General features: G+C 39.5%; 2 long non-coding RNA genes across 2 annotated transcripts; both read right to left on the reverse strand.

Annotated features, from left to right (window-relative positions):
- Positions 1 to 769: 769 nt before the first annotated feature.
- On the reverse strand, positions 770 to 1,876 carry LOC110892105. The gene is made up of 3 exons (XR_002565837.2): positions 1,515 to 1,876; positions 1,006 to 1,429; positions 770 to 925 (listed from the first exon to the last, which is right to left on the reverse strand). It is a non-coding gene; the product is annotated as an uncharacterized LOC110892105 (long non-coding RNA).
- Positions 1,877 to 2,374: 498 nt separating this feature from the next.
- LOC110892104 lies at positions 2,375 to 3,275 on the reverse strand. Its single transcript, XR_002565836.2, has 3 exons — positions 3,138 to 3,275; positions 2,893 to 2,987; positions 2,375 to 2,432 (listed from the first exon to the last, which is right to left on the reverse strand). It is a non-coding gene; the product is annotated as an uncharacterized LOC110892104 (long non-coding RNA).
- Positions 3,276 to 12,453: the final 9,178 nt, after the last annotated feature.

Consider the following 12,453-nt stretch of genomic DNA (forward strand, 5'->3'; position numbering starts at 1 on the left):
TTCTCCGGCACACCCATCTCCTTCTTTTCCGGCGCACGGCGGCGTGAAAGACCGGTAAGTTGGGGATCTTGAGTTGGTTGTTGTTTCTTCTTAAAACCGGTAAGTTGGGGATTTTTAGTGGGTTTTTGGATTTGAGGGGTTTTCATGGTGGTTGTGGTGGCAGGTGGATAGTGGTGACGGTAGTTGTGGTGGTGGCCGGCGGGAGTAGGTGGGGGTTGTGGCAGGTGGATGGTGGTTGCAGGTGGGGTGTGATGGCAGGTGGGTGTTGGTGACGGTGGTTGTGGCAGGGATGTGGTGGTGGCGGTGGTGGCAGGGATGTGGTGGTGGAGGTGGTGGCAGTGGTGGCAGGGATGTGGTGGTGGAGGTGGTGGCAGGGAAGAAGAGGTCTGTGCCAAGAAGAGGTTCCAAGAAGACATGGGTCATTGTCTGCGTGGTGAAGAGGTCTCGCAGACCTTTTTTAATGAAAGGTCTGCGAGAAAACAAACAAGCTGCAACATCCAAACGTCTACCCACGTCTGCGCGACGCAGATATAAGTTGCCAGAAGAGCTTCTGGCCAAAAAACAAACACCACCTAAATGTTGACCGAACTATACACGGATCTATGCTTCTGAATGCAAAATGTAAGAAAACAATCAGGATATCACCTCGTATGAATTGATATTCATTTATAGATCATAAAAAGAAAACCTTCATCTGTACTCAATACAAAACTAAAGTTGACATTAATATTTAACACACAAAATTGAGAAGATTTAATCCTTAATAAACCTTTACACCTGATCCAAAGTTCACGATTCATATAATAAATTAGGTCATGAATACATGAACTTCTGAATTTGTGTTTTTATATAAAAACCTGCATAGTCATAAACATACCAGTTTACACCTTTGTCGAAATCCACTTTACATGTGCCTCCAGAGTCTCTAGAAATCATACATGCAGAGACAAATCAACATTTTGCACAGATCATCTCATTGAGTTACATAAAACAGTTAAATCTTACCTGATCTAGAAGGAAACGGGGCATACACTGGACATCGTCGCATATCTGGTCGGAAGGGTAAAATGTGTTCTTTCTACTGTAGAAGGGTTAAATGGGAAAATAAGATGGTTAAACAGTATAGCTGCTTCAAGAAAAGGGCTGCAGTAATGGAACCACCCTGGCAGCTACCGGTGTTGACCATATCGGCCACTCCTGATTTCATTCCATCCCAGTAACTCAACTCGGCCTGACCCATTAACGACCTGAAACATCTCAAACCGAACTGGCCCATTAACGACCTGAAATGTATCGCCCGGTCCGTCATCGACCTGAAATGTCTCGAACTGACTCAGGCCGTTACAGACCTGAAACTCTTGACCCAGCCTGGCCCGTTAGCGAACCGAAACGTGTCGACCCTACCCAGCCCGTTAACAACCCGAAACACCTAAATATCCAAAAATGACTATTTGACCCCAAAGATGTCATATAATATGAAGTAAAACATGCTTATCCTAACATTAAAAACTTACAGAAAGGTGAACACCCTTTGATTTGCAGAAGTCTCTCAGTTTAGCTTGCTTCCATGAAGGGTGACATTCCACCTGGTTGACAGCTGGCGGAACGCGGGCTACATCCAACAAATCTCCCAACTTTTTGGTGGAAAATTTGCTAACGCCAATGGCGCGCGCCTATCTAGAATCATACAGTTTCTCCATTGCTTTCCATGTTGCTAGAATATCAACTGGAACAAGATTCTCGGGCTTAAAGCCCTCGGATCCCTTCTTCATCTTTACAGGCCAGTGGATCTTCAAAATAAATAAGTAACTTTATTCGTCAAATTAATCACATAAAAAAGAAAATTGTTAAAATGGATACAAAAAACACTCCGAATCAAGTAATTGACGTTCTGTCTAGTGCAATAGGTATATCTTCCGGTTCATGATCACGACACCTGCAGATTATATAATAACTAAATAATACCAGGAGCGTATGGATATATATATATATAAATATATATAGGTATCAAGGAATTTGACGAACCAGAGCTTAGAGGTAATCCACAAATCTTCACGTTTGACGACATTTTCTTGAAAGAGTCTCTTCAAAACTAACACAATCTGAAAGACATCAAATTTGAATGTTTTACATATTTAACAATTTGTCTTATCAACATTTTGCTTAACTTGGAAGTGAAAAACAAGACTTATGGTGTACAGAAGCAAAAATCTGTGTACCTCCTTCTCGTTGCCATACACTTGGGCACAATTGATATGTCGATACCCCATCTACATATGCATAAGAACCATGATCTGTAAGAAAATATAACTGGAAGTTATATAACTGGAAATAAAGGTACAACCTATTAAATCATAAAAGCGTCAAAGTTAAACCATACCTTCAAAGTTATAAAGAGTGCGCTAGTGGGAAACCTCTACCATTACTTAAGCCTACATCCGCAATTATTTGCATAAGACTCCCGTATAATGGTTCAAAAATCACAATAAAAACTTTTATAAGTACACCCCTTTAACTTGAATATATTTCTGAGCACCATGTTCATTAAACTAACCGCATTTATCCCATTTGGTTCACGAATTGTAGTTAAATAAAAGCCAAAAATTAAAGTAAAACCCTAGGGGGGTGTTTGGGGTTCCTTCTATTTCAACTTATTGACTTATTTGAGGCAAAAAGGACTTTTCAAAATGTTTGGAATTCCTTTGTGTGTGAGTGAATAAGTCAATAAGTCAGGAAATCCTGACTTATTACTTCTCAAATAAGTTGAAAAGTCATTTTCAAAAGGAAAGCCAAACATGCACTAGATCTACAAGTTTAAAACAAACATAAACATCAGATTCAAAAACTAAAGCATGTGACCTAAACAAATCAAAAGGAGGTCGCCGGACATACCTCAGTTTGTCTATCGGAACCTACGTCAATCACCATCTACAGCCGGGAACTCTTCTCCGTAGCCACCGATCTTTGCAGACTTGATTCCCTATAAACTACACGATGCCCGATTTGGTGAGTTATGAAACCCTAGATCTAAAAATCGTAATTATTGTTCCAAAACTCATGGATACTGAAATCCTATACCTTAAAAATCGTAATTATTGTTCCAAAACTCATGGATACTCAGATTCAAAAACACAAACCTGATGGTTGTTGAATCGGAAAAACGAACTTATTCGACGTCATATCTCCCAGATTTAATCTTCAAATCGGTGGTGTTCTGCGAAAGAGAGAAAAGATGGAGTCGTTCAATATACATGAGAAAGAGAGAAGATGGAGCCAAATGTTGAACCCTTTTTTCAAAATTCAAATGTCACAAAAGCTGTACAAAAGAGGGATTGTAGGACAGCTGTGGGGATCATGATCCGTGTGGAGTTAATGGACGGTAGGATAGGAACATGATAGTGATGGACGGTAGGATCATGCTCTGTGTGTTTTTGTTTGAGTTAATAAGGGTATAAATGGAAAGTAATGTTTTATGATGCTTAAAAGATTTGCACATCATGCTTTAGAGGTGTTTTAAGAAAATTTAAGTGACCTTAAGAAGTCCTTCTAATATACTTTTATATATACTAGCCGGAACCCGCACGATAACCCGCGCGATGCGGCGGCAACAATTTAAAACGCAGTACTCGTTTTGTGTATGGTACATTGGTTTTCTTATCGGTAGCATTGATGTTTGTCAATGACCCATTTATTATCAACCATTATATAATATACACAAGAATCTGTAGATGAGCCTCAACCACGTCATTAAGTTGTAAATATGCACCACAAAACGTATGATGGTAAAGCGGGCGAGTTGAGTCTCAAATCATAAAGCGGGTTACGACTTAGTCAATATAGATTCGAGTTGTCACTTAACTGAAAGTTTATACACAGCTCTATTTAGTCAAAGTTCATTTTCTTTTGTTTCATATTTTTCAAAATAAGTTAAGATATTTTCAAAATCAAAATTATTAACATTTGATTACAACATATAGAAAAATAATCAATTCGTAATAAACACCTCCATTGTTAGTAAATTTTCAAAAATAAAGTACATGTCAGATAGCATGTTAAAACCAAGTCTGTACGTTTTATAGCATAAATTAAAGAATTTTCGCATCGCATATAGTAAAGAATTTCATAATCAACATCTCGCCGCAACGCGGCGGGTGACGTCAACTCGTTCCTTTAACATTTAGTAAGCTCTTTGTTGTGATTTTGTTACACGACCTTTGATTCAATTCACGATAAACAGAAAGTTCCTACATATACACATACAACTTAGGGTATAAGGAGTGGTTAGACACTTTGAGAGTGGCAAACTAAAAAATCAACCAATCAGAGTGCGTCACGACAATCAGTGAAAAGTGTTTAAACTATGCTGAAAAGTGTTGGCAATGGTTAGACACTTGGTGAAGTGGTAAACTTTAAAAAAAAGGAAAAGGGTGTGATTGGTTGAGAGATGGCATGGACCCCACCACACAAACCCCTCTCTCTCTCCTTCCTCCTTTCACCGCTGCGGCATCCATTCACCGTTGTTTAACGAAACCGTTCGGCAAAAGGGGTCGACGGCGGTGTTGCAGCGTGGCAAACCCCCTTGCCGAACTCCTTTCCCGCACCACACCGTATACCCTTATACCTATAGTTGTAATGCATGAAAATCCAAAGTTCTGCATCTTGCAATGAAAAAAGATGGTTCAATAGCTGCCCATGGAGCATTTGAAGCCAACGTCCTTTCCCGTACGACACCAAATCCCAAAAAATGGTCCGCAACCTACAACCTCTTTGACAAAACAAACAAAAAAAATATTTTTAAGCATAAGCGGCTGCACCTATTTATTTCCTCATATCCTCCTCCTATTAAACATTAGAGATAATAATAATGAACAAAAAAATATAGTTTTGATCAAATTACTACTAAAATGCTGGTGACTTCAATACATATACAGATATGATAGCATGAAGCATGTGTTGGTTCAGTTCTGTTTATACATGAGGGAAAACATTAAAACATATCTGTTACAGCAGACAGTGTAGTGGAGAATCCAGTCAGAGATGATCCCATCGTGTTCGACATAATTGTCAGTGATCTTGTTCCTCCTTAGGGTGCTGACTAATGATAGTGACTAAGAAAAACCGACAAGGGAATCGGTTATGGGAGAGAGGAGGTCGATGATGATGATGTTATGATTAGGTTTTCTGATTGAGTGTGTAACCTAATGACCTCTACATAATTCTCCTTATATAAGCACCCAGGAGGAAACCCTAATTAGTTAATAAGGGTAATATGGTCTATCAACAATTACCAACTAATTAAATAATAGGTTATTATATATTTTGATCTATATTATATAAATGATTATAATGGCTATAGATTAAATATTAAATCATAATATATTTAATCTTACATTCTCTCACTTAGCCGAGTAATCATTTACCATGAGTATTAGAAAAGCCTGATCAGGAGTTAACACTCATTTTAGCCTTAAACAAGTACTATAGCAGAGAAATACAGCCGTTGAATCATTATGCGACTCAGGACCCCCATTAATCATACTATAGCCTTAATTTAAAACCTAATCGTCATGATCAAAATACGCATAAGCCCTTTGTTTGATTTGTAACTTTATTTGTCTATATGCCATTATACCGGTTGAGCATATTCTAAGAGAAATACAAAATCAAACTAAGGAAATTTCATTAATCGTAAAACATAAGCTAGTACAATATGCTCAAATATGGTCTTTACTAAATCCCATATTCCGAACATGTTCTTCGTAAACCTTAGGAGGGAGACCTTTAGTCATCGGATCCGCAAGCATATCTTTAGTACTAATATACTCGATACAAAGATTATTTTCCACAACTCGTTCACGTACGAACAGATATTTTGTATCGAGATATAAACCAGCTCTAGTCGAACTGTTACTGTTCGAGAAACTAACGGCAGCTGAGTTATCACAATAAAGCTTCAATGGTCTAGAAATGGAATTAACAATTTTGAGTCCAATGATCAGATTTCTAAGCAACATTCCGTGACAGGTTGCGTTATAAATAGCAATGTACTCTGCCATCATTGTGGAAGTTGTGGTCAACTGTTGTTTATGACTCTTCCATGAGATAGGGCCGCCTGCTAACATAAAGATATAGCCCGAAGTGGATTTCTTGTCATCTTTGCATTTGGCAAAGTCAGAATCAGAATAGCCCACCACTTCTAAATGATCACTTCTTCTATAAGTCAGTTTATAGTCTTTTGTCCCTTGCAGATATCGAAGTACTTTCTTAGCTGCTTTCCAGTGATCTAGGCCAGGATTCGTCTGATAACGGCCTAGCATTCCAGCAATATAAGCGATATCTGGGCGAGTACAGACTTGAGCATACATCAAGCTCCCGACTACTGACGCGTAAGGTATCTGGCTCATTTGCTCCTTCTCAACCTCTGTTGTCGGACACTGGAATGAACCGAAAACATCTCCCTTAACTACTGGAGCGACGTAGGGTTTGCACTGTTGCATGTTATACCGTGTAAGGACACGATCTATGTAAGCCTTCTGGGACAATCCTAAGATCCCCTTGTGTCTATCTCGGTGGATTTCGATGCCAATGACGTAAGAAGCATCTCCAAGATCCTTCATGTCGAAGTTATGCGAGAGTAAACGCTTCGACTCATGCAACATGTCTAAACTATTACTTGTTGATAGAATATCATCTACATAAAGGACAAGTATAGTAAAGTTACTCCCACTCATCTTGAGGTAGGTGCATTGATCCACTTGATTCTTCATAAAACCTTGTTTCTTCATGACTTCATCAAACTTGAGGTACCATTGACGTGATGCTTGTTTTAACCCGTAAATGGACTTCTTCAACTTACAGATTAGATGCTCCTGACCTTCAGGTTTAAAGCCTTCAGGTTGCTTCATGTAAACATCTTCGTCTAAGTCTCCGTTAAGGAAAACGGTTTTAACGTCCATCCAATGTAACTCCAAATCAAAATGAGCTACTAGGGCCATGACGATCCTTAACGAATCCTTACGAGAGACAGGTGAAAATATCTCTTGATAATCAATTCCCTCTTTCTGAGTGTAGCCCTTTGCAACCAATCTCGCTTTGTAGCGTTCAACGTTCCCATTCGGATCCAGTTTTGTTTTAAACACCCATTTACATCCTACTGGTTTGACACCGTTGGGTAATTCTACCAAGTCCCAAACGTCATTTTTCTTCATGGAATCAAGCTCATCAATCATTGCTTTATTCCATTCAGAAGACTGATCACTGCTAATGGCTTCATTGTAAGAGATAGGATCATTGAGCTTTCCGGGATCCATTTCAGTCAGGTAGGTGACATAATCATCCCAATTAGTAGGCCTTCTTTGCCTAGATGAACTCCTGAGTGGATTATCGGGTTCAGCGTTGTCTTGGTTTGAGCGTTTGATGTGCCTTCTTCATGAGGTATAATAGGTTCTGATTGTAGAGGTAAATTTGCAGTTGGTGTTGATGCACAATGTCTAAAGCCTGCGTCTTTGTAATGCTAGATTCATGTATAGGGTCCAAATAGGTCTTTTTGTATAAGTTCAGGGGGTCAAAATGTAATTTTATGAAGTTAATGTTGTAGGTCCGCTTTTGTGGCATGTGTCCACAAAAGCGAACCACCTTAGTTGACAGGTTCGCTCTTGTGGACATGTCACATGAGCGGACCAGTTGTCGTATATATACCCCCTGTTGTGTCTTCATTTGTAACCTTGTCTGAGATTCCACGTCGAACTGCTGACCGTACGACAAGCAATATACAAGTGAAGAAAAGTATTTTAAGTGTGAATTCTCTGTTTCTACTCCATTCTTTTGCTATTTTCTTTGTATCATGCTGAAAATGTGTTTCCGCCACATTTTCAGTAAGCACTAGCTCTGATTGACTCATTCGAGAGGTCAAAACTGATCCTACAATTGGTATCAGAGCCAGTTGTGAGTTAGTTTGCCCGATACAAAGCTTTTTACCCGTACTTTTGGAGATTCAGACAGTTTGAACGGTTGAAATGGACTGAAAAGTTGACATAAGGTGTAAAATCTACTAATAACAAACCCTTGAGAAGATTAGACTCAAATTCAGCCTAAAAGTGACCAAAAACCACTCGAGAAATAGATCCGCTTTTACGTCATCCTAGGTTCGCTTTTCTGGTCCGCTCCAAGGTGAAAGATTTTCCAGTTCGCTTTTGTGGTTCGCTCGAAATGTTCAGTTTCTTTGCTGGTTCGCTTTTGTGGTCCGCTCCAAGGTTCACAAGTTTTCAGGTTCGCTCCTAGGGTTATTGCTTGGTGTGACACCTGTGTCACCGCGACCATCAAACAAATACCAAGCCGATGAAATATTGTATTTCATACTTGGGATCTTGTATAAATATGTGTATGTTTTGCACATATCAATTATTGTTCAATTTCAAACTCTACATTGCTTTCTAGAGCATTATACGCAAACTGGTGCGTAAACGTACTCAGTTTAATGCGACAAATACTCCGGAACATCAACATATACTCAACATACCTTAGATAACCTTTACATAACTTAGAAATAAGTTTTAAAGGCTTGGGTATAGCAAAAACAAGTTAATTCGCTTACAGGGACTAAACTTGACAAACTGCGAAAGTATGCCAATTTGAACTGTAACGAACATTCCGGAACATGTCCATAAGTTAAACATACCCTAAATATCCTTTACATAGCTTAGAAATAGGCTTTGAGGGGTTTGGTATGCTAAAACAAACTTTTGGATCATTCAGGGACTAAAAGTGTCAAAAAGTGCATAAGTTTGCACTTTCGCGCATAACTTACGTTCTGAATACATCCGGACATCCAAAAATTTATATAAGCATCCTTATATTATGCCTTAGTGGTTGGCATGAGAAAAATCCATTCGTTGCGTCATTTGGATCGTCTTTCGCGCTTATGCGCATTCCGTCGTAATTAAGCGAACATCGCGATCATACGGCCAAACGAACCGACATCCGGAATATTTTTGAGCATATTTCAAGTCCCCTACACTTTAACTTCATCTTAGAGCCTTGAAATGAGGTTAACGGGGCTTAAAAGTGCCAAAAATGGGCCAAATTACGTGTTTCTGAAGTGCAGGGACCAAAATTGAAAATTCTGGTCTGGGAACCTTAGGCGGGGCGCGTAAGGATTTACCAAATCCTTACGCGGGGCGCGTGAACATGTCTGACAGAAAGATTTTGCATTTAATGCAAAATCTGGCCTTTCGAACGATCAAAGGACAATGCCTTTTCACCCAAATGAAGGGCCAAGGGTCAGATTCAGTGTATTTAATTCAGGGACACGTGTACGCACGAGATCAAGGCACGATATTCGATAAAACGATCCTAACGGTTCCACCTTTCCTATAAATACCCCCCCCATTTGAGTTAAAACCGACAAAATCAGACCTAAAGCTCTAAGTTGAAACCATTGTTTCATACCTGAGCTATTTGGTCTTGATTAGCACTCGGGGACCCTCCGTGCCGTTTGATATCCCGTGACCTCTAGCATTATCTGGTTATTATACAAGGAATTCAAAGCAATCTCAGGTGAGTACATTGAACCCCTCTTTTACTGTTTTCCAAACTGTTTTGGGGTGAAACACATGTGCCTACTTGCTACTTTCATGCTTTCCGGTTTTCACATCATATACTGCTATGTTCGATAGTACATATATAGTACATGATTTCATTGTGTTTATGCTATGTATGCCCATTGTGTGCGTACTTAGTACATTGCTTTACATCACATTTCATGCTACGTATGCCAATTGTGTGCATACGTAGTACATTGTTTCACATTGCATATCTGTTGCATATGCTCATCCAGCATATGAACACATTATTCTACATTTTGAACCGTTGTACTCTACAATACATTTCATGCTACGTACGCCCATTGTGTGCATACGTAGTACATTGTTTCACATTGCATATCTGTTGCATATGCTCATCCAGCATATGAACACAGTATACTACATTTTGAACCGTTGTACTCTACAATACATTTCATGCTACGTACGCCCATTGTGTGCATACGTAGTACATTGTTTCACATTGCATTTCTGTTGCATATGCTCATCCAGCATATGAACACATTACACTACATTTTGAACCGTTGTAACCATTTGACTATGTGAACCGTCTTACCCCTTTGATTTCATGAACCGTCTGTAACCATTGAACCGTGTAAACCAGTTGTATCCGTTGACATGGATTACATTTGACAATAGACATTTGACTATACATGAACATTTCTACCGTTGTTAAACATTTCATCTTGATGGTTTGGTTTGAGTTAGTGATTTAAGTAACGAGGCATGTGTAATATGATACAAGCATGGTGGATACGCCGCTGGTACTTCCTATATATAAGTGTTTGTATGGTATTACATATCGTAGCGTTATTTGAATCATTTCAATTTGAAACATAGAACATTTTATACAAATAACACGCTTTTCACAAGACATTGATTTACAAACAACAAATCTTATACAAACTCTTTTTTTTTTACATGGTTATTCAGTTAACCATGCATTGTTCTATTATTTATACATATCATTTGATCTTACCGTTTTTCAAATGATTTACAAGACAAAGCAAAATACGAGGTTCGTGACTAAACATTTTCTCAAACTCAAGTTATGAATTCCGTTTTCACAAAACCAATGTATCTCACAGGCATTTTTATGCTGACGTACCTATTTTCACATGTGTTTTCAGGAGATGATGCATAGGACTTATCAAGACATACTTAGGCGGACCTGTGCCTTAGTGACTTAAAATGAGACAAGAACTAGTTAATTTATGTTATGTACACTTTGATTCTTGTTCAGACAATGTAAACTTTCATGTCTGATTTATAAAACAAAACTTCATTTACCATGGATTTGAAACAATTGATTCTGTTACAACACTCCCCGACGTTTCCGCCACGTTTTGTATGTTCTACGTGGTCGGGGTGTGACAGAAAAGATGGTATCAGAGCCAATGGTTATAGGGAATTAGGTTATTAGTAATGCTTTGACCTAGTCTATAACCTTCCTAGGAACCTAACGCGAGTTTACTTGCGTTTAGTCACAAAACAATACCGTCACCTACCCTTAGGCGACGACCACAACAAGAACATAAATTTCGAAACCGCCTTGAAAGCTAATCATCTGTTCTAGGATGATTGATTACTAGGTTATGAACTCTCTATTGTAAGGTTTTGAACCCTTTGTTATAAGGTTTTGAACCCCTTTGAATTTTCAAAACTCCCGTCAAAGTTTTGGGTCCTAAATAGTGTGAACACGTGCGAACTGGAAGGGTGAATGCCTGTACCCTGGGTTTTCTGTCTAAGGTTAGAGTGTTCGTACAAATCCACATAATCGGACCAGTCACTCTTACCTGGGAACTCTTGGGGTGAGTGTCCACTTATAGGCGAGCATGTCTTCGCGATACACTATGAGGATCTATTTGCTTTGATTCAGCCCTGGTGTTGTTTGTTTGCTTCATGATTCAAACAAGTGACCATCAACCGTGATTATGGTCAGTGATTGTAACATCCTATTCTTACCCAATACCATTTTATTTGTTTCCTTTTTTCCTCTTTTAGAATGCCTCCTCGACGCGAACACCAGATAGCAACTGCCGAGCTGGCAGAAATTATTGCGCAGCAGATGGCTGCTCAATTCCCAAATCTCTTTGCTCAATGGAACCAAGCCAACAACAACAACAATGGTACATGCAATTTCAAGAACTTTAACTCGGCTAAACCACTCAAGTTTAGTGGTTCTGAGGGAGCAACTGGGCTTCTCCAATGGTTCGAGAGCATCGAGAATACCTTTCGCCACGTGCAGTGTCCGGAAAATCGCAAGGTCGAGTTTTCTTCGAGTATGTTTCAGAAGAGGGCTCTTACATGGTGGAACGGGGTAATGAGAGACCGTGGTGCAGATGTTGCTCTAGCACAAACATGGGCTGAACTGAGAGCACTTATGATGAGAGAGTTTTGTCCTCGTCATGAACAACGAGCGTTGGAGAAGGAGTTTGATGATTTGAAACAAGATAGTGGCGAACACAGGGCATATACTGATAGGTTTGAGGAGTTGAGTCTACTTTGCCCGACTATGGTCGCCCCACTCGGCAAGGCTATCGAAAGGTACATCGACGGCCTGCCTGACTCGGTACAAGACATTGTCACTGGTAGCAACCCTACCACACTCCGTCAGGCCATTGAGCTATCTGCAACCTTGACTGAATCGTAGATCAGAAAGCATAAACTTTTTCGAAAAGGTGACAAGAAATCGGCCGGGGAATCAAACCCAATCGAGGAATCAAAGACCATGGATGAACAGACTGAATCTCCTAAGAAGTCAAGGAAGCGAAAGGCTTCTCAGAACTTCGCCGTGGTCGCTCACAATGGTCAAGCCGTCCCTAACCAACCAGCTCAACCCCCTGCTAGAAAA

Source organism: Helianthus annuus, chromosome 14, assembly GCF_002127325.2.
Source record: "Helianthus annuus cultivar XRQ/B chromosome 14, HanXRQr2.0-SUNRISE, whole genome shotgun sequence".
Classification (NCBI taxonomy): domain Eukaryota; kingdom Viridiplantae; phylum Streptophyta; class Magnoliopsida; order Asterales; family Asteraceae; genus Helianthus; species Helianthus annuus.